Source organism: Muntiacus reevesi, chromosome 20 (genome assembly GCF_963930625.1).
Source record: "Muntiacus reevesi chromosome 20, mMunRee1.1, whole genome shotgun sequence".
Taxonomy (NCBI): domain Eukaryota; kingdom Metazoa; phylum Chordata; class Mammalia; order Artiodactyla; family Cervidae; genus Muntiacus; species Muntiacus reevesi.
The window spans coordinates 50,664,293-50,676,240 of record NC_089268.1 but is presented as its reverse complement, the minus strand read 5'-3'; positions in this window follow the sequence as shown (position 1 = coordinate 50,676,240).

Genomic DNA, 11,948 nt, shown 5'->3' with positions numbered 1-11,948 from the left:
CATTGGGTGCAACACTTTCACAGCATCATCCTTTAGGATTTGAAATAGCTCAACTGGAATTCCATCACCTCCACTAGCTTTGTTGGTAGTGATGCTTCCTAAGGCTCACTTGACTTTGCATTCCAGGATGTCTGGCTCTAGGTGAGTGATCACGTCACTGTGATTACCTGGGTCATGAAGATCTTTTTTGTATAGTTCTTCTGTGCATTCTTGCTGTTTCTTAACATCTTCTGCTTCTGTTAGGTCCATACCATTTCTGTCCTTTATTGTGCTCGTCTTCGCATGAAATGTTCCCTTGGTATCTCGAATTTTCTTGAGGAGATCTCTAGTCTTTCCCATCCTATTGTTTTCCTCTAGTTCTTTGCATTGATCACTGAGGAAGGCTTTCTTATCTCTCCTTGCTATTCTTTGGAACTCTGCATTCAAATGGGTTTATCTTTCCTTTTCTCCTTTGCCTTTCACATCTCTTCTTTTCTCAGCTATTTGTAAGGCCTCCTCAGACAGCCATTTTGGCTTTTTGCTTTTCTTTTTCTTGAGGATGATCTTGATCCCTGCCTCCTGTACAATGTCACAAACCTCCATCCATAGTTCTTCAGGCACTCTATCAGATCTAATCCCATGAATCCATTTGTTACTTCCATTGTATAATCATAAGGGATTTGATTTAGGTCGTACCTGAATGGTCTAGTGGTTTTCCCTACTTTCTTCAGTTAAGTCTGAATTTGGCAATAAGGAGTTCATGATCTGAGCCACGGTCAGAGTCCAGTTTTGTTTTTGCTAACTGTATAGAACTTCTCCATCTTTGGCTGCAAAGAATATAATCAGTCTGATTTTGATATTGACCATCTGGTGATGTCCATGTGTAGTCTTTTCTTGTGTTGGAAGAGGGTGTTTGCTACGACCAGTGCATTCTCTTTGCAAAACTGTTAGCCTTGGACCTGCTTCATTTTGTACTCCAAGGCCAAATTTATAAATAGCATGACAATGTAGGTATATATACCAGGCATGCAAGGCAGTTCAGTAATTAAAAATCAATGTGATCCATTATACATTAATGCAGAAAAAGTAAATGATCATGTTAATTAGTACAGTAAAGCCTTCATGACAAACAAAAACAAAACTTTCTCAGCAAACTTGGATAGAAAGAAACGTCCCTAACCTGACACAGAGCACTCGGGAGACCTGGGTTTGATCCCTGGTTTGGGAATATCCCCTGGAGAAGGGAAAGGCTACCCACTCCAGTATTCTGGCCTGGAGAGTTCCATGGACTGTATATGTATAGTCCATGGGGTCACAAAGAGTCGGACACGACTGGGTGACTTTCACTTTTACAAAAACCTACAGCTAATGTTAAACGTTTTCTGATAAAGACTAGGACAAGGATACCCACCCGCCACTCCTAGTCCACATCACACTGGAAGAGCTAGTCAGGGCAACAAGGCAAGGAAAAGACAATGAAGCTACACACACAGCAAAGGGAAAACTAAACTGTCCCTACTTGCAGATTATATGATTGCTTACATAGAAAAATTTGAAGAATACACAAAAAAACTTCTAGAACAAATTAGTGAGGTCACAAGACACAATAGCAAGCTGTATTTCTTGCTATACTAGCAATATACAGTTGGAAACTGAAACTAAAATATTTATGATAGAAAAATGAAATAATCTAACAAAACATCTACATTGTCTCTATGCTGAAAACTACAAACTGATAACAAAAAATTAGAGTAGACTTTTAAATATAGAAACACACTGTAATTGTGGATTGGAAGAATCAATAGTAAATCAATTCTCCCCAGCCACCCCCTTATATGTCCATTTAATACAGTTCCAGTCAAAATCCTAGAGGATTTTTGGTAAATACAAAGAAGTTGACACTCAAAGGTATAGAGAAAGGCAAAGAAGCTGGAAGAGTTAAAACAGCTTTGAGAAAGCATACATTTGGATCCACACTGCCCAGCTTGAAGACTCACCCTAAAGCTGCAGTAATGAACACAAGATCAACTAGAGGAGAGAGGGATAGACCCACACAAGTACAGCCAACTGATCTTTTTTAGCATTTTAAAAATTAATAGACCATTTTAAAGAACAGTTTAGATTTATAGACTAATTGAAAGAAAGGGTAGAATTTCTGCATGCCCATGGATACAGTTTCCCCTTTATTATCTTACATTAATATGGCATGTTACAATTAATGAACTAATTGTGATACCTTATTATTTTTAAAAGTCCATAGTTTATTCAGATGATCTTGGTTTTTTTCTAATGTCTTTTCTTCTGGTCGAGGGTTCCATTCATGATACCATGTTGTATTTAGCTGTCATGTCTTCTTAGGCTTCTTTTATCTGTGATAATGCTGAGATTCTCTTTCAATGACCTTAACGGTTTTGAAGAATGTTAGTCTGCTATATTGGATGTCCCTCTAATTGAATGTGCCTGATTTTCTTTTCTAGTCATTAGACTGGAGTTACCATTTTGGGAAGATCAGAGGGAGAGTGCCATTTTCATCATATGTTGAGGGTACATACTCACAATATGATTTATGATGACTGGTGTTGAACCCGAGCTGGCTGAAGCCATTGTATTCTGTATGCCCCCTTTCCATGGTTTGTGCTTTGGAAAGAAGTCACCTTGTGGAGGCTACACTTACAGAGTGGGAGTCATGCTCCCCCTTGGCTAGTCTAGGGGGCTAATGTATGTAAATACATTAAGTTTGTAAATAATTTACTTGGAATTTATAATTATAAATATATAATTTGGAATTCTTCTGCATAGGTTTATTTCTTCCCATTTAGTAATTTATTTGTATTAGTATGCACTCATGTGTGTTATTTTCTACTTTAGGTTATAATCCAATGCTACTTTAAAAAAAGCAATTTTATTTACTTATTTTTGGCTGCTGGATTTTGGTTGCCGTGTGGGCTTTCCTCTGGCTGCAGAGAGCAGGGGTACTCTCTGCTGCAGTGCCCAGGCTCCTCGCGGTGGCCCCTCTTGCTCTGGAGTACAGGCCGCAGGGCACGTGGGCTTCAGCAGTTGCCGCCCCCAGGCTGCCAAGCACAGACTCAGCAGTTGTGGCAGACAGGCTGGGCTGCTCCTTGGCATGTGGCATCTTCCCCAACTGGGGATGGAACCCATGTCCCTGCACTGGCAGGTGGATTCTTTACAACTGAGCTACCAGGGAAGCCCCAGTGCAACTTTTAAGTTATCTTGCTCAATGTCTTCCAGCTTTGGCCACTGAGAACCATTTTGGAAACAAGTTCTGGTCACTGGGACTGCTGGTTGCAATGGTGATTTCTTTCGGGCTCCTTCAGCTCGCAGAGTAAAGAAATGTATGTGTGAAGCCAACCTATGTGTATGCCTGTATCTGTAAATATTTCTCTGTGCAGCCATCTGTATCCACATTAAGTTCTTACCATCGTCTAATCTGTCCCTTCCATGTGGATTATTCTAGCTGCCCCCCACTTCTTATCTGTAAATTCTCTGACAAGAAACCTGGCTCCCACCATTTACCATCCATCTGCTCAATTGTTCAGGCCAGCAAACATGCATAATGGTGTCAGAACTGTGAAACCGGTGCACCATGGGAACTGACTTTGTCCCCTGACGCGCTGTCCTGAGTGCACCGGTGCACCATGGGAACTGACTTTGTCCCCTGAAGCACTGTCCTGAGTGCACCGGTGCACCATGGGAACTGACTTTGTCCCCTGAAGCACTGTCCTGAGTGCACCGGTGCACCATGGGAACTGACTTTGTCCCCTGACACGCTGTTCTGAGTGCACCGGTGCATCATGGGAACTGACTTTGTCCCCTGAAGCACTGTCCTGAGTGCACCGGTGCACCATGGGAACTGACTTTGTCCCCTGAAGCACTGTCCTGAGTGCACCGGTGCACCATGGGAACTGACTTTGTCCCCTGAAGCACTGTCCTGAGTGCACCGGTGCATCATGGGAACTGACTTTACCCCCTGACGCGCTGTCCTGCATGCACCGGTGCATCATGGGAACCGACTTTGTCCCCTGAAGCGCTGTCCTGAGTGCACCGGTGCACCATGGGAACTGACTTTGTCCCCTGACGCGCTGTCCTGAGTGCACCGGTGCACCATGGGAACCGACTTTGTCCCCTGACGCGCTGTCCTGTGTGCACCGGTGCACCACGGGAACTGACTTTGTCCCCTGAAGCACTGTCCTGAGTGCACCGGTGCACCATGGGAACTGACTTTGTCCCCTGAAGCACTGTCCTGAGTGCACCGGTGCATCATGGGAACTGACTTTACCCCCTGACGCGCTGTCCTGCATGCACCGGTGCATCATGGGAACCGATTTTGTCCCCTGAAGCGCTGTCCTGAGTGCACCGGTGCACCATGGGAACTGACTTTGTCCCCTGACGCGCTGTCCTGAGTGCACCGGTGCACCATGGGAACCGACTTTGTCCCCTGACGCGCTGTCCTGTGTGCACCGGTGCATCATGGGAACCGACTTTGTCCCCTGACACGCTGTCCTGAGTGCACCGGTGCACCACGGGAACCGACTTTGTCCCCTGAAGCGCTGTCCTGAGTGCACCGGTGCACCATGGGAACCGACTTTGTCCCCTGAAGCGCTGTCCTGAGTGCACCGGTGCACCATGGGAACCGATTTTGTCCCCTGACGCGCTGTCCTGTGTGCACCGGTGCATCATGGGAACTGACTTTGTCCCCTGACGCGCTGTCCTGAGTGCACCGGTGCATCATGGGAACTGAGTTTGTCCCCTGACGCGCTGTCCTGAGTGCAGCTCCGTCTGCTTTAGTGTTAGGGACTCCTCTCCTCTCCACAGAGACCGAGACTAGCACTTCCCCACCCCTAGCTCTCCTTGGTGTGGTCGTTTTCTACTTTTGTGATAGTTAAGCTCTCTTGTTAGTCTACCTTTTTTAATTCTCTAGACCTCCTAAATTATTAGGAGCATACATTACAGTTCATTCTTGGTGTAGTCAAGTTCTGTGGGTTTGACACGTCTGATCTTATGTACTCATCATGACAGTATCATATAGCTTCACTCGACTGAAATTCCCTGTGCCTCACCTGTTCATTCCTCCCCTTCCAGGCCCACACTTCTGACAACCACCGATATTTTTTTTAAAAAAACACTGATCTTTTTATTGCATGTATAGTTTGCCTTTTCCAGAATTTCATAGAATGGAATAAAAAACAGTATGTGGCCTTTTCAGACAGGCCTTTTACTGAGAAATAGTCATTTAAGCTTCATCCATGTGTTTCTGTAGCTTGATAGCTCATTTCTTCCTATTGCTGAGTATTAGTCCATTGCATGGATGTAGCATAGTTTATCCTTCACCTATTAAAGGACATCTTGGTTGCTTCCAGTTTGGGGCAATTATGAATAAAGCTGCTATAAACATCCATCTTCAGGTTTCTGTGTAGACTTGACTTTTCAATCCATTTGGGTAAACAAGTAAGAATGCAATTAATGCTAAGACCGTGTTTAGCTTTTTAAGAAACTGCCAAACTTTTTCCACAGTAGCTGTAGCATTTGACATTTCCAGCAGTGATGAAAAAGTTACTTATTTTCCACATCCTTTTCAGTAATTGGTATTGTTACATTTTATGTTTTTAATTTTAGCCATTCTAAAAGGTGTGTAGTGATGGCTACAATAAACAGCTCAGTTGCTGCTTTAATTCCTTTATGACAAATGATACTAAGCACCTTTTCTTATTTTTTTGCCAGCTCCATATTTTCTCAGTGAGCTGTCCAGATATTTTGCACATTTTTAATATGGTAGTTTGGTTTTATACTATTGAGTTTTAAGAGTTTTTACAGAATATTTGAATAGAAATCCTCTATCAGACACATGCTTTGCAAATATTTTCTCACAAGATGTGAAACCTCTTCATTTTCTTAATAGTCTCTTTCCAAAACAGAATTATTTCATTAAAAAAAAGTCTAATTTATCAATTTCTCTATCATAGGTCACATTTTTGGTATTATATCTAAAAATTCATTGCCAAACCCAGGGTCACCTACATTTCCTGTTTTCTCTAAAAGTTTAATAGTTTTGCATTTCAAATGTATGACTGTGATTGCTTAGTTTTTGTGAAAGGTATAAGGTCTATGTTTACATTTTAGGGGGAATATCATTCTAATTATTCCAATATCATTTGTTGAAAAGAGTATCATTTCTCTATGGAATTACCTTTGCTTCATTGTCAAAGATGAGTTGACTATATAATAGGTCAATGTAAGTGGGTCTTTTCCTGGGTGTTCTATTCTGTTCCAGTGATCTGTGTGTGTTTTCTTTCATCAGCACAATACTGTCCTGACCTTTGTACCTCTGTAGAGTTTCGAGGTCGGGTAATGTCAGTCCTCCAACTTTATTCTCCTTCTACAGTATTGTGTTGGCTATTCTGAGGTTTTCTGCATTTTCATAACATAGTTTTCATATAGAATTAGTCAATATCAACAGAATAACTTCCCAGGCTTTTGTTGGTATCTACATTAAACCTGTACATCAGTTAGAAGAACTGACATTTTAAGAATATATATTCTTCCAATCCATGAATTTGAAATATCTTTCCATTTATTTAGATCTTTGATTTCATTCATCAGAATTTTGTCATTTTTCATGTTCAAACTTTATGCGTATTTTCTTAGATTTATACCTATTTCATTTTTTGATGCTGATATAAATGATATTAAGTTTCAGTTAAAAAAAAAGTTTCAGTTGTTCATTGCTGAAATAAGGTGATTAATTTTTGTCTATGAATCTTGTGTTGTGCAACCTTATTAAAATCACTAATTAGTTCAGGGAGTTTTTTTGGTTGGCATTTCTAGTTCTTCGGGATATTCCAAATACAAAATCATGTCATCTGTGAGCAAAGATGTTTCTATCTCTCCCTCCCCAATTTGTATTCTTTTTTTGTCCTACTGCACTTGCTAAGACTTGTGGTACAATGCTGACTAGGAATGGTGAGAGGAAACTGGCCCTGCTTTTGTTCTTAGAGGAAAAGCATCCAGTTTCTTACAGTTAAATACGATGTTATCTGAAGATTTTGTGTGTGTGTTTAGTTGCTTCAGTTGTGTCCAACTCTATGCAACCCTATGGACTGCAGCCCACCAGGCTCCTCTGTCCATGTCAAGTTAAGGAAGTTCTTCTGTATTCATAGTTTGCTGAGACTTTATCATGATTGGGTGTTGGATTTTCTCAAATGCTATTCTGCATCTATTGATGTATCATTTTTCTTTAGTTTATGGATGTGATAGATTACTTAATTGAGTTTCTAATTTGAATAACCCATGCGTGCCTGGAATAAATTCCCAATTGATCATGATGTATAATTTTTTATACACGTTGTTGGATTGAGATTTGCAAATATTTTTTGAGTTATTTTGTATTTATGTTTAAAAGATATAGTTTTCTTTTTCTTATAATGTCTTCAGCTGATTTTGGTGTTAGGGTAATGCTGACATCATAAAATGATAAGAAGTAATCTCTTTGCTTTTGTTTTCTGGAGATTATTGAGAATTGATATATGCCTACTCAGATTATTTAAATTTTTGTGTTCCAATAGTTTGTCTTTCAAGAAATTAGTCCATGTCATCTGAGTGATTAAGTTTGCAGGCATAGGGTTTTTTAGTTTTTGTTTACTACACTTTTCGATGGACATGAGTTTGAGCAAGCTTCAGGAGTTGGTGATGGACAGGGAAGCCTGGTGTGCTGCAGTCCATGGAGTCGCAGAGTTGGACATGACTGAGCGACTGAACTGATCTAGTACACTTTTCACATCCACAAAATCAGTTGTGATGACCTCTCGTTGAATTCTGAAATTAATTTGTGATTTCTTTTTCCCCCCTTGGTTAGTGGTTTACTGATTGATGATCTTTTCAAAGAACAACTTTTGATTTCATTGATTTTCTCTGATTTTTTATTTCAATGCCATTAGATTTACCTCTAATTTTTATTATTTCTCTTTTTCTTCTATCTTTAGGCTAACATTGCTTGATCCTTCCTCATGTGCATTTATAACTAAATGGAATGACCCAACTAAAGGCAGTTTAGAATATCAATGGCCATTGTAATATTATGGGGAATTTTTGAAGTCCCCAAACTTAATTTACTTAAATCCACAACAGTAGTTCAAAAATTTGCAAAACAGAATGCCTATTTTGATTGGTATTTTCAGACTTCCAAACATTATCAGGAGCCTCAAATTGCCTCTCTGCAAAGTAAGATTTTAACTGAGGCAGGCAATTAAAAGAAAGATAAAATAGTTCCCCACACATCAAGTTCTTCTTCCTTGGCTTCTTTGTATCAGACTCAACCCCGGGCACCACCTTGTCTCTCTCCTGCTCCTCCTGCCCAGGGCCCACCACCAGTACCATCTTCCTCCTCCCCTTCTAGGCCACCTTCATCTTCTCCATGCTAATTCTCTCACCGAACTTCCCCGTTTCTTCTGAACTTATCACAACCTGTCCTTTTAAAATTAAGCCTCTGTGGATCCAGAGACTGAACTCTTTAATTCCCTGTAACACATGGACTAAAGCTGAACTATGAGCCATAATCAAGGATTTTCCTAAAGTAACTTAAGACCCTCACATATTTGCTGAAGAATTTCATACAGGCACTCAACCTATTAACCTGGTTTCTCTGGTTTATATCAACTAGTTCGTATGCTTGTCAGTGAAGCCAGGCCCAGCACTAATTGGCAAAATCCTGAAAGGTACCTAGGATTACTACTGCAACACTTGGCCAGTCCCTGGACGAGGACATGGCAACCCACTCCAGTTTTCTTGCCTGGAGAATCCCCATGGACAAAGGAGCCTGGTGGGCTATTTATTGTCCATAGAGTTGCAAAGGGTTGGACACAATTGAGGCAAGTTAGAACAGCACAGTACCTGACCACTGACTTATATGATCAGGCTTTGCCAGTCACTCAGTGACTTAACCAGCCAGTTCCTGGTGCTTTTCCAAAGCCTGTTGATTAGAACAAAATTCACACTTTTGCACAAAAATCTGATGAACCAGTTCATGATTATTAGAATCCATTCCAGATTATTTTTAAAGAAAATTCTAATCTTTCTGCAGATGTTGATTCCACTGAGGTAGCTTTTAACTCTATGTTTATCAATGGGCAGAACTGGAATCTGTCCCTTCTATTCAAAAGGACCACAACAGACTGGAAAACTGTACCCACTCCAGATCTAGTCACTCTGCTGTCTCACACTCTAGATGAGGCACCACAAAGGCAGACTATCAGATTCCTTACCTTTAACTTCCGAAATGGAAGGCTCCTAAATAAAACCATTTCTGCCATTCTTTCTAACAGTCAAGTTGTTAGAAAACAGATTATTACAGCTTCAAATGCTTTAGGTACCTTCAGCATTCTAACCTAAGACTGCCGGGAGAAATATCAATAACCTCAGACATGCAGATGACACCACCCTTATGGCAGAAAGCAAAGAACAAGAGTGTCTTGAAGAAAAAGAGGGGAGTGAAAAAGTTGACTTAAAACTCAAAACATTCAGAAAACTAAGATCATGGCATCTGGTCCTATGACTCCATGGCAAATAGATGGGGAAACAATGGAAACAGTGACAGACTTTATTTTTGGGGTTCCAAAATCACTGCAGATGTGACTGCAGCCATGAAGTTAAAAGACGCTTGCTCCTTGGAAGAAATGCTATGGACCAATGTAGATGGCATATTAAAAAGCAGAGACATTACTTTGCCAACAGAGGTCCCTCTAGTCAAAGCTATGGTTTTTCCAATAGTCATGTAGGGATCTGAAAGTTGGACTATAAAGAAAGCTGAGCGCCCAAGAATTGTTTTTGAACCGTGGTGTTGGAGAAGACTCTTCAGAGTCCCTTGGACTGCAAGGAGATCCAGCTAGTCAATCCTAAAGGAAATCAGTCCTGAATATTCATTGGAAGGACTGATGCTGAAGCTGAAACTCCAATACTCTGACCATCTGATGTGAAGAACTGACTCACTAGAAAAGAACCCAGTGCTGGGAAAGATTGAAGGCAGGAGAAGGCAACGACGGAGAGTTGAGATGGTTGGATAGCATCACTGAATCAATGGACATGAGTTTGAGCAATATCCGGGAGGTGGTGATGGACAGGGAAACCTGGAATGCTGCAGTCCATGGGATCACAAAGAGTTGGACACGAATGAACTGAGCCTTCTAACCGGCCTTCCTAGTGTCCACACCATCTTCAGTGATATTTTTAACTGCCTAATGGACCATTCCAGTTCTTGCAAAAAAAACTTCTCATGGATGTATTTTGTTATGGTCTGCATGTTTTCTCACTGGACTGAAACTTTCCCTTGCAGAAAGGCTACTACCCCATTGTGTGGTAAAAGTTCTTTTGGAAAACATTATTCCTATCTGGGAAACAACTCTCAAATGTCAAAGTGATCAAGGAGCCCATTTTACTGGAGAGGTACTTCCAACAAGTGTGCACTGTATGGCCAGTTTTACACTTTCATGCACTTACCGCCCTCAATCCTTTGATTAAGTTGAATGCACTGATGGTGCTGCTGCTGCTGCTGCTAAGTCACGTCAGTCGTGTCCGACTCTGTGCAACCCCATAGACGGCAGCCCACCAGGCTCCCCATCCCTGGGATTCTCCAGACAAGAACACTGGAGTGGGTTGCCATTTCCTTCTCCAATGCATGAAAGTGAAAAGTGAAAGTGAAGTCGCTCAGTCGTGTCCGACTCTTAGCGACCCCATGGACCGCAGCCTACCAGGCTCCTCTGTCCATGGTATTTTCCAGGCATGAGTACTGGAGTGGGGTGCCATTGCCTTCTCCCACTGATGGTGCTATTAAGACTCAATTAGCAAAATTTGCAGAGGCCCTCCACATACTTTGGTTAAAAGCACTGTCATTGGTCCTTCTGAATCTTACATCCATCCCTCTTTATTTTTTATTATTATTTTTTTGACTACATCCATGGCCTGCAGGATCTTAGTTCCCCTAACAAGGGATCAAACCCAGGCCCTCCGAAGTGAAAGCATTAAGTCCTAACCACTGAAATGCCAGTGAATTACTGATCTATTCCTTCTTAAATTCATAAATTTTCCTTTGAGACAGTCACAAGACACTCAATGCACTTAGCTCCTGTTTCTTTTGACCCAGAAATGATAAAAGGAGAGATACTCCAATACTGTAAAGGCCTGATGATAATTACTTAAAAATAACTGTGTTTTGGTAGAGGAGTCTTTTCACTGTTTTTTTAGTGTCTCCCAGAAAATGAAGACCTAAAGCATCACACCTTGCAACCTGGAGATTTTATCTACTAGAATAGATACCTCCAGAAAAACTCTCTTCAGCCTTCCTAGAAAGGCCCCTATCAAGTACTCCTAACCAACTCTTGTGACACAGATTCTAAGGAACTGACTCTCGGATTCACAGGACACACTTAAAGAGAGCGCCACACCCTCACTAGACCTGCACTTCGTCTGGTGACCTGGAGGGAAAGATTTCTCAAATTCCAAGCAGATGGCTTCTAATGAGACAGTTAGCCCAAAATGTTCAGAACAGGCCTGTTGGAGTTTGTCACCACACCTTTGATGATGACACTTCAGAAGATCGCCACTGTCTATTATCCTGGAAACGTATGAATTTTAGGCAAAAAGTGTTTCACAGTTCTGCTACTCCTTCTCACTCAAATGTAACCTCAATAGGTTTGCAATCCACACTTTCCCTTGGATGTGAGATTGTACAAAGGAAAGGTCCTCCCTGGCACTGAGATATAGTCACTGACACACAAAAAATCTCACACTTGGATCAGCACTGCTTTCTGAGAAATTCTGATCAAAAGGGGGAAATGTAAAAAACAAACACAGACAAAAAAAAACAAATCTCAAAGAGTCAGGCGATCAGAAAGGCTGGAGAATCTTTTCTAACAGAAATCTTTTTCTTTTTCCCTGGCAACGATTCAGCCAATGAAAAGCAA